The sequence below is a fragment of the Danio rerio genome, chromosome 14, assembly GCF_049306965.1.
Source record: "Danio rerio strain Tuebingen ecotype United States chromosome 14, GRCz12tu, whole genome shotgun sequence".
NCBI lineage: Eukaryota > Metazoa > Chordata > Actinopteri > Cypriniformes > Danionidae > Danio > Danio rerio.
Window position 1 is genome coordinate 35,695,134 of NC_133189.1, and position 11,339 is coordinate 35,706,472.

General features: G+C 37.4%; 1 protein-coding gene across 2 annotated transcripts in view; it reads right to left on the minus strand.

Annotated features, from left to right (window-relative positions):
- gpc3 (glypican 3) overlaps nucleotides 1-11,339 on the minus strand; it is a 296,516-nt gene that overhangs the window by 15,653 nt on the left and 269,524 nt on the right. The window lies entirely within an intron of this gene.

Sequence of the window (11,339 nt, forward strand, 5' to 3'; positions counted from 1 at the left end):
TGCTAATATTCTCTGCCTTCTGAATTAAATAGTCTGGAAAGACAAGATTCTGATCCACTTTACTAAGATCAAATGCCATACTAATACCCTCTATCCCAGCGTTTCACGTTGCCTTCTTCATTTGAAGGGGATTTCATCCCACGAGGAGGAAGTCCACCATTTGGGCCAGCGGCTGTGTAGTGGTGGGATCAACAGGAAGGCATGCGGCTTAATTAATTCTAGGGCCTGAACTCAGCATGCCAGCCAGTGAGAACCAGGCTGAGTGTAGGAAAAAAAATATGGAGGCCCTCTCTCAGGGGGTCCCCTGGATGCCCGGGGGCCCATTTCAGCACAGTCGACTTTAAAACAGAGGAAGGAGGCAAATAAATAAAGCCTCGGCGCTGAAACCTCCTCGAGATTTCTGTGCAATTACGACAGAGCTTGAACGCGCGCCAGTGAACAATTAACTTCTTCTTTCCCTCCATCCACTGACAAGCTAGCGGTTAGACATTCCAATGCCCCTGAAAGGCCGATTTTTCATTGTGACAGCGGCACACTGTACCACTAGTCCAATTAAAGCCGAGGTGTAACTCAATCCTGCTTTTATATACACTACACCCTAAATCAGACGAGGCATGTTCTTATGCACTGGCAGGAAAGTGAGGAACGTGTGTGTGTAAAGTTATTGTTTGAGAGGTGCGAGTCACTAAAATCCCAAATGTTCATAAAAAAAAAAGGGGACGAGGGTCCAGTTGAGGAAACCAAAAGAAACGAGTGCAAAGTGCAAGTAACCCAACTCCACAATGAGACTAATAATATCCTTATATAATGAGCCGTGAACACTTGTGAACATTGGTGTACTGTAACACATTAGTGTTTACTTTTATAAGCACATTACTTATTGACATCAAATATGAATTTTACCAGAGTATATTTATTTTGGGAAACTTAAAAAGCAAATTGTTTTGAAATAATTCAGAAACGTAACAGTCATATTAGATTTGTGAACAAGCTGATTCTTTTGTGTTATTTATTAATTGAAGAGCTAATCTCCAGGTATTGAGTCACTGATTCAAATGATCTGGTCAGAGTGACTCTCGACTTAACAATTCACTGATTCAAATGATCTGGTAAATGTGACTCTCGAGTTAACGATTCACTGAATCAAATGATCTGGTCAGAGTGACTCTTCAGTTAATGATTCACTGATTCAAATGATCTGGTCAGAGTGACTCTTCAGTTAATGATTCACTGATTCAAATGATCTGGTCATAGTGACTCTCCAGTTAATGATTCACTGATTCAAATTATTTAGTCAGAGTGAGTCTCCAGTTAAAAACGTACTGATTCAAATGATCTAGTCAGAGTGACTTTTAAGTTACCAGGTGCGTTTGACTTCATGCAGCGCTGTGCAGAACAATTGAAATCTGTCTTAAAGAGGTGCATGTCGGTTAGAAATTTTGTCCAGATTGATGCTGTGCCAACGCCACGTGACTGTCACATGTGGCATCAAAGTGCTGTGACAGCGCTCAGAGATCAGACGACTAATTCAGCCAGTGCAACATCCGAAGAGCGACTGCCTGAGCTCTGATGACGACACCGATAATACACGATTGGCCGAGTTCACCGCATGACAACAACCACATGTGTTTCGGGTTTATTATTAGACAAATTTCATCTCATAAATTTAAAAAATAAACAATTTACTTTTTATGCCATCTCTATCTTGAACACATCATGCTTATAAAAAGACTACAGATATTTTACTGCAGTAATTATCTTTTGTTAAATAATGTTCTTGATGACTAGATGGATTTATTCAGCCTTTTTTTAGACTACTGATTTCAGCTAAACAATTTAAATGATATATTTTAGTAAATAACCAAAATATTAACTCAAATAAGTCTTACAGACTTGTAACGAAATAATCATCATTGATCCTGACACCCCTTTAAAGATTTCCTAACAAATTAAGTAACATTTTTTGATTAAATATAAAAATATATGATTAATAAATATTTTATTTCCTGTCAAGCTGTTTATGCAGATATCTTAAAAGTGACATTGATGTACCTGGCTCTTTTTGGTAAATTTCTACTTAAAGTTTAGCTCATTTATTTTTCTCCTTTTGCTCAATCTTTTTGGATTAAAGTGCTCTTTAAAAAATGCTTTCATTATCCAAATTAATCCTGTTTGTAGATATTTATTTCCTTTTTATGTGTCCTCTCGTTTTCCCCTTATTTATCATGCATTCCTTATTTAGGCTACTTAAATATAATGAACAATTCCCTTATTGTTTTAAAATGAACTATAGTTTGTAGAGACTGTATTTTGATTTATTTGTACTGTATATCTTTGGTTGTTATTTCAATAAATAGATTTATAAATGCAGCAACTTTGGGCCCGCGAACTGTCCGGATTGATGGCTCCATTTTCAACTTTGCCCCCGCCTGCGTTCGGTTAAATTTGTTGATTATCGGCTGCAGTCATGCTTCATGTCGAACACACCTAACAATTAACTGATTCAAATGATTTGGTCAGAGCGAGTCACCAGTTAATTACTGATTCAAATGATCTGGTTGGAGTGAGTCTCCAGTTAAAAACTTACTGATTCAAATAATGTAGTCAGAGTGACTCTCCAGGTAAAAATGTACTAATTCAAATGAACTGGTGTGACTCTCAAGTTAACGATTCACTGATTTAAATGATCCAGTCAGAGTGAGTCTCAAGCTAAAAAAAAATGTGATGATTCAAATTATCTGGTCAGAATGACTCTCAAGTTATCGATTCACTGATTAACATGATTCAGTCAGAGTTAGTATCAAGCTAAAAAAATTTAATGATTCAAATGATCTGGTTAGAGAAGTTCTCCAGTCAGTGATTCACAGATTCAAATGATCTGAAAGTCTCTCAGTCAATTTACAGGTCTGACTCAAAATGAGCCATGCATTCAATTATGCATTAACTTAATCAGCTGTAAAAAAGTTGAACTGTTTAAGCATGAAAAGCCTGATATGGTGGACATGTCCATGTCTGTGTATCAATCAAAACTGAAAATAACACAAATAAATGGCCATTAATCTTCCTTGCTGCTGTAACACATGCTGTAACAGATATAAAACCAGTGTGTTTGCATGTTTCTTAATAAAATGTCAATACATTATGCCTTGCCGATTATCATATTTTGTGTTCACATTTGTTAGCACAGAACATTTCTATATATATGGCTATATGGGGTATTTAGTTATAGGCTAACTGTACTTTCAAGTACTTGCTTTGTGTACGTCCTCCACCAGTGTTTGTGCATGATAACATGAGTGACAGGATAAACAGGACTGTTGAAATTCCAGTGGACTCAATTTTAGATCTGATATCTACTCAATGGCAATTAGCGGGATGAAAATTTGGAGGCTGGCATGCTAAATTTAGCAAACAGACAGTCAATGAATGAACATGAGTTAGTCCGACCAATAGTACAGAGGCTGGCAAAGGCTATCAGTTTTCAGCAGTATCGGTCTCGAGGGGTCTCCACCATGCAAATGCAGCTTTATCACAAACTTACGGGCTCCAGTTACGACACCGGTCAAAGGTCAACAGTCCGCCATTGATTGGTAATGGTGAGCTTGGAGCAGCTTAATGCCCGCAGAGCAGTACATCACAGGCACAGCAAACAGGAACACAGAAACACGTTTAAATGTTTATTGGAGTCCTCCACCGTAAGAAAAAGACCATATAGCTGACTTCTTTAGAGCACTAGTATGTTTCAAGACCTGGTTAAAGAAGATTTATAAGCTCTCAGTGTTTGAAGAGAGGCAATGAGAGTGTTTAGGAGCCTCACACTATATGTTTTGCTCTCTAAACTCAAGAGGACAATCTTTCCTCCTCGAAGAAACTTTATAAGGCTATACACAAGCTACAAACAGACCTGTGTTTTGTTAACTGTGCCACTGTAAATACAGGTCACTCTCTATTCATTTAGAGATTTTTAACTATTTAACATTATATTTTAAAATCTTTTGGATATTAAATTAATTTTAATATTTATTTTATGTTTTAAAATTAGCTTTGGAGACAAAAACTTAAACAAAAACTGATTTATCTCCTTTTTTTCTGAAATTAGGCATGGAATTTTAAAAGTTTTCAAGGTATAGCATGGTTTCAGAGATTATTTTGTAAATTAATAACTTCCGGAACAAAACCAGGAAATAAAAGTCTCCATGACCGATGTCCACCACACAATGTCAGTTTTCCCGGAACATGACATCATTAAATGGTGGTAGCACAAAAAAAAAAGAGCATCACATTTCTGAACAATCTTTAATAATTTTGTGCCATATAATGTTATAGATCAGTCATGGATAATAAAAACATGTAGCTACAAACATACATCCGATGAACAATCACTATTCTGTTCACTTCAATATTATTGTGAAGTGAAAAAAATGATTAAATGACTCAAATCAATCTTCAAGAAGAGCCCACAGTTAACTCTTCTGTCATGTTTTCTGGCTGACTTGAGATTGCTTTCCTTTGGTCTCCCGCTTTCCTGATCCATAAGCACAGTTTCATATTCACAATGCCATTAATTATTTCAGCTGCTCACTGCGCGCAAAACAATAGCCACCAACCAATGAGAATGATTGTAAACAAAAAAAGCACATTAGCTTAAAATATTGTTGAGGACCAAGAAACATGATTTGTGTAGTCAATTAAGCACTGCGCGGTTTGGAAGGGTTTGGAAGATTTTAAGGTTTGGAAGGTTTTAAAACCGCCAAAATTTTATGTTACACCCTTCCTATGGTATATGTAAGATTTTTTTATTTACGTTTTTTTAGTTTTTAAGGGCAACAGTATCTCCAGCAGAAAAGATATCCAAAAATGTCATTTTAAATCGTAAAGAAATCTGCATTTTTAAAACTAATAAAGACAGCAGAAGTCACTGATTTATTTGAATTATTTATCCTGACATGTTTACTGTTGTTTGCATGTTCTCTCTTTGTTGGCGTGGGATTAATTGGGATGCTCCAGTTTTCCCCACAGTCCAAACACATGCGGTATAGGTGAGTAGAATAAACTAAATTAGCCGTATGTATGAGTGTGAATAAGTGTGTATGGATGTTTCCCAGTACTGTGTTGCAGCTGGAAGGGCAACCATAAAAAACCTACGCAAACACGGGAAGAACGTGAAAAATACACACAGAAATCCAAACTGGTCCAGTTGGGACTTAAACCAGTGACCTTCTTGCTGAGACGTGACAGCGCTAACCACTGAGCCACCATGCCACCCTTAATATTGACATCAAACTGTTTATTTCCATTTTTTTATGCCCAACATTTTGGCGATAAGCATCTGTTTCCTTTATATCGTAATATCTTTCAAGAAACGATATTGATGTGAAACATTTGGAAATTGAAATCTCTCATTTGACACCTGCACAGCGCAAAATGTGCTTTATTGGTTCCAGGCACTGCATTTAAATCACCATAATCGCTCATAAAGCCAAGTCGGTAGCACAGTCTAATGATATTTAGTGATTTATAATAAAGTGCCTTTATACACTTAGGCTGCTAGGAAAACCAAAAGGATATCTGGGAAGATTCACGATCAGATGGCTGCATCATGTCTGGTATCTAAAGGACATTAATGCTGAAGGAATGCACATTTTTGTCCTTCTGTATGTTTTCATAACCCCGTTTGCAGCAACGTAAAGCAGCATTGGCCACTTTCATAAGCAGCACCTGTGTTTAGAGACCGACATTCCGTCTACTTATCTAGTCCTGACGAACACCTGTATGGCGGATGGGAGCTCCAGAATAAACACGGCAACTGTATGTCCAGGTGGAGGTCTGTCTGAGAGCTGGCAGAGATCCTGCGCTGTCAGATGAACTGCTTTTCAAATCTGCTTCAATCTCTCTAAAGAGCTATTAGGTTTTGATGAATGTTCTGTTCAGAGGCTGTATACATTGTTAACTATGTAGGCCAGACTGATGAGAGGAATATGTTCCTTTCCTAAGCGTTTCACCTTTTTTATTCATCAGAGACTGGAGCTTAAAATATGTGTGTACGTTAGTGCCAAATTAGCTCTGAGTTTAGAAATCGAGTTGTATGTTACATTTAATGAAGGAAATGTGACTGTGTTTGCCATGTGTTGTGGCTGGTTGCCAGGTGCTGGTGGTTCCCAGGGACTTACTACAGGCCCTAGTACACTCACACCACAGTTGTTTTCATCTTTGTTTAGGGGTAAAAAAGGAAATACATTTGCAGTGGTGCACTTTGTGGACATTCCAATGCCATCAACAAAGCCACACCTACTTATTAAGCAAACACACCAGGAACCACTAAAAGTTTAAAGGTGTTTACTAGAAGCAGATCATTTATCTAAAAAAATATTCACATTGCCAAGCTGATTGTAACTTTGGTTCGGACTTTTGTTGGAAATGACGTCACATCAGTTTGTTCTTTGATTTTGCTTGAACATTGACAATAACCACTCACCAGCCACTTTATAAGGTACACCTTACTAGTACAGGGCTGGACCCCATTTTGCCTTCAGAACTGCCTTAATTCTTCGTGGCACAGATTCAACAAGGTACTGGAGATTTTGGTCCATATTGACATAATAGCATCACGCAGTTGCTGCAGATTTGTCGGCTGCACATCCATGATGAGAATCTCCCTTTCCACCACATCAAAAGCTGCTCTACTGGATTGAGATCTGCTGACTGGAGGCCATTTGAGTACATTTAACTCATTGTCATGTTCTAGAAACCAGTCTGAGATGATTTGCGCTTTATGAAACGGTGTGTTATCCTGCTGGTAGTAGCTATCAGAAGATGGGTACACTGTGGTCATAAAGAAATGGTCTGAACCTTTGGTACAAGGCACGATGGATCCATGCTTTCATGTTGTTGATGCCAAATTCTGATCCTACTATCCGAATGTCGGAGCAGAAATCGAGACTCATCAGACCAGGCAACGTTTTTCCAGTCTTCTATTGTCCGATTTTGGTGAGCCTGTGTGAATTGTAGCCTTAGTTTCTTGTTCTTAGCAGACAGGAGTGGCTTTTAGTGTGGTTTTCTGCTGCTGTAGCCCATCCGCCTCAAGGTTGGACGTGTTGTGAGTTCAGAGATGCTCTTCTGCATACTTCAGTTGTAACAAGTGGTTATTTGACTTACTGTTGTCTTTCTATAAGCTCAAACTAGTTTTTGTGCCAACAGAACTGCAGCTCACTGGATATTTTCTCTCTTTTTTGACCATTCTATTCAATGCTAGAGAGGGTTGTGCGTGAAAATCCCAGAAGATCAGCAGTTTCTGAAATACTTAAACCAGCCCGCCTGGCACTAACAACCATGCCATGTTCAAAGTCACTTAAATCACCTTTCTTCCCCATTCTGATGCTCTGTTTGAACTGCAGCAGATCATCTTGACCATGTATACATGCCTAAATGCATTGAGTTGCTGTCATGTGATTGCCTGATGAGAAATTTGCTTTAATGAGCCAGTGCCGGTGAGTGTATATTTTGGCTTTAAGCTGTTGTCAGTGGGTTCTGGTTGGTTGCAAGGGGGTTTCTAGGGTACTTCTGGGGTCTAGAGTCTGATTCTTAGTTGTCTTTTTTTTTTAAATCAAAGATTCCACAAAAACATTAAGCATTACTGTTTTCAACATTGGTAAAATAATTCATGCATCTTGGGTATCAAATGAGCATATCAGAATGATTTCTGAAAGGTCATATGACACTAAAGGCTATGGTCGGTAGTACAGCAAAAAAAAGGGAAAAAAAAGAATTTAATTTAAATAAAATATTTCTACATATATTAAATACAGCTATTTAAAAGTTGTGAAGACATGTCAGTTTTGCAGTTAATGCAATCAATGTAATCTTGCTGAGCAGAAAAGACTTCTTTCAGAAACATTTAAAAATCATGCAGACCCCAACATTAAGCACATACTATCCTTAAACAAATGTAAGACCATGAGTGAACATTCTCATAAGGCAGATTCACACTACACAGATGTACACCAGTCTGAGTGTGTTGGATCAGTGTGTTACCCCTGTCAACCTCTGTTGCTGTTGGTCAGAGTTTGTTTTCACCCAACTAATCATGTTCAATCAGCGCTCGTTGGATCGTAAAACGTTTGAGCAATGTGATATGATTTTCCAACAAACTCTGACTTAAAGTGATAGTTCACCTAAAAATGAAAATGTACTCATTATTTACTCTCTCTCAAGTGGTTTTAAAACTTTTTATGACTTCCTTTCTTCTGTTAAACACAAAAGAGAAGAATTATGCTGAAAACTTGTAACCATTGACTTCCATAGTAGGAAAAGACAAATACTATGAAAGTCAATGGTTACAGGTTTTGAGCGTTTTTAAATATATCTTCTTTTGTGTCTCTAACAGAAGAAACTCATGATGGATTGAATGAAGTAAAGGACGGATAAATGATGACAGAATCCTTTTAATTTGACCAGATAGACTTCACTTAAATATTTTTATCAATTAATTAATGATTTAAGTACTATTACAACTGTTATTGTAGTGTGAAGATGAGTAATTTTTTCACAACATTCTAAATACAATGGCCCACTTGTTTGTTTGTTGGCATTTGTCTGTGCGGTGTGAACTGGCCTATATGTAGTGTCTGAGGCTGATGCTGCTGCTGCTGTTGCTGCTGGCTCTGGCGAGGACAGAGGGAGGAATGTGAGCGTATGTCTCCACACCCATCACCCCAACCACAGGCCCACTCCAGCAGCTGGCCAAGAAAAACTAGCCAGCCGTGAGGAGGCCCAGACACTTACAGAGCACCGAGACACAGCTAAAGCACATCCAGACACAACTATACGGAGACTGCTACTGCACACGGAGCAAAGCTAACGCTGCGGTATGTTGTTTGTCTTTTGTACTGGCTTGAAATATGCTTGGGATATCAATAAGAAGAAATACCCTTACTAACATAGAAGATGGCAAACCACACTTTGATTATAGGGATAGTTCACCCAGAAATTTAAATTCGGACATCATTTAGTCAACCTGTTTGACTTTTTTTGTCTTCTGTGGAACTTAAAAGAAACACTGTAAAATGGAAAGTAATAAAATGTTGGAAAAGCATGAATATCTTTAATTACTGTAGAAATATATTTTAAAAACTTTAAATGAAGGATTATTTTCAAAGCCAGAAAGTCTTAATGCTGACAGGACCAATAAACACAAATGTTACACACCAGACAATATTTTAATTGCTTTAAGGTTGAAGTCAATTTAGGGACAACTAAACACATGAAACACATTGTACAAGTATGGAATCAGATATCAAGTCAATCGAACTACAGACAGTAAATCTCAGATTTTTACATGGATAAAAGGCCACTTTATACACTATTGTGCAAAAGTTTTAAGCCAACATTTAATCTGTTGCTTACAGATGATTTCATGAATACATCACATATGTAACTATTTACTACAAAACCAGTCATAAGTGTACATTTTTTTTGTCATTTTGAGAATTATACAAGATGAATAAATTATCTTTCAGTTGATGTATGGTTTGTTAGGATAGGAGTTAGGTTAGATGTATTATTTGGTGTATTTTTTTAAGACATGTAAAAGACAATGTTGGAGAGAGGCTGTTTGTCCTGGTTTGAGCTGAATTTCTATCAGTGTTCGTAGCAATATGGCCTGAATTATTGTAATTGTGAATGTTTAAAAGTACATATAGGTTTTAATTAGGGATTCTCCGATCGATCGGCTGAAGATCAGTATCGACCGATAATCACATTTTATGACTCGATTGGTACTCGCTAATCGGGCCGATTTCATGAACCGATCGCAAGTGTTCGTTTATGGGTTTACAAGCAGAGGATCTTCTTATGCATCAGATACGCGCTCCAAACTTTTTCTTGATTGAGACATGTTAAATTTCATCTTTCATCATTTGCAATGTTTCAAAATTGCACTGTTAAACAATTTTCTTACCCATTTTTTTATCTGTCTTATCTATTATTTTGTGTGAAGATGCATCTGACCATGACATGTCTACACTAATTGAAGTTTATTTATAAACTAATTTCGAGAGGATCACGTGCTTATGATTGCTTGCAGCCGGCCCTGCATTATTCAATTTCAGATGATTCCTAAGCCACTATAAATACCCTAAGTCCCATATGACAGACATCTTCATTATGAAGAATCCCCCTTCCACTCTTACTCCTTTTCTAGAGGGGCGGCACGGTGGCCCAGTGGTTAGCACTGTTGCCTCACAGCAAGAACGTCATTGGTTTTAGTCCTTACCAAGCCAGTCAACATTTCTGTGTGGAGTTTACACATCCTCCCTGTGCTCACGTGGGTTTCCCCCAGGTTACCCGGTTTCCTCCCACCGTCCCAAAACATGCAACTTAAGTTAGATGACTAATCCAAATCGGCACCATAGACATGCTCATAGTAAGTATTTATCTCCTAAGAGCAGTCACTATCTGTTTATTAGTTACTACAGCAGGGGTGTTCTTGAGATCAACCTCGAGGCTCGAGGATCTCATAAGCTCAGGGCTCTCTCCCGGGACATTATGCCAAACAAGCTTTATAATTAATCATCAACTAAGTGTGAACTCTTGAAAGGGTTATAAGAGACGTGTTTAAGACATTATATGTAACATCCTTCATTTATTCTCTTATAAAGCAGAGATCTCCACTTAAATATCAGACTTAAAGGGAAAATGTGCTTCATGCAATGTTAGTTATATAGAGTAAAGACTGAAGCATCAGAATCGGTATCAGCTGTTCACCACAACAAGAAATTAGTACTGGCTATTGGTTCCAAAAATCCTGATTGAAGAATCCCTAGTTTTAATCCATTCATCAGTGACCTCAGTGGTAATAGTTTTCATTTTCAGTATGATAATGATTCATAAATTGCAGTGAAATCCTATTTAGAGAAGAAAAACAGCAGATGGAATACAGACAGTCATGAAATGGCCTCCACAGGGTCTAGCCCTTAATATTATAGAGCCTGTATGAGATCACCTGGACAGAAAAACAAAAATATGATACTCTAAACCTAAAGAGCAACTCTGGAAAGTGCTAAAAGAAGCCTGATATTACACACTACTTTATATGTACTACTTTTTAATGTTCTTCATATTCAAATCCTTGGGATTTTAAATGTATAAGTTGGCATGATTTCTTAACCAAATAAAAATCTGCATTACATACTGTTTTAACTGCACAAAAATGTATTTTATTTATTCAACTTGGCTTTATTGCAAATGACAAAAATAATAATTCATTATATTTTAACAAATGATTCAACCATTGAGTCTAACATGTTTTCACATAGATGCACCCCAACCCCGGAAATTGTTTT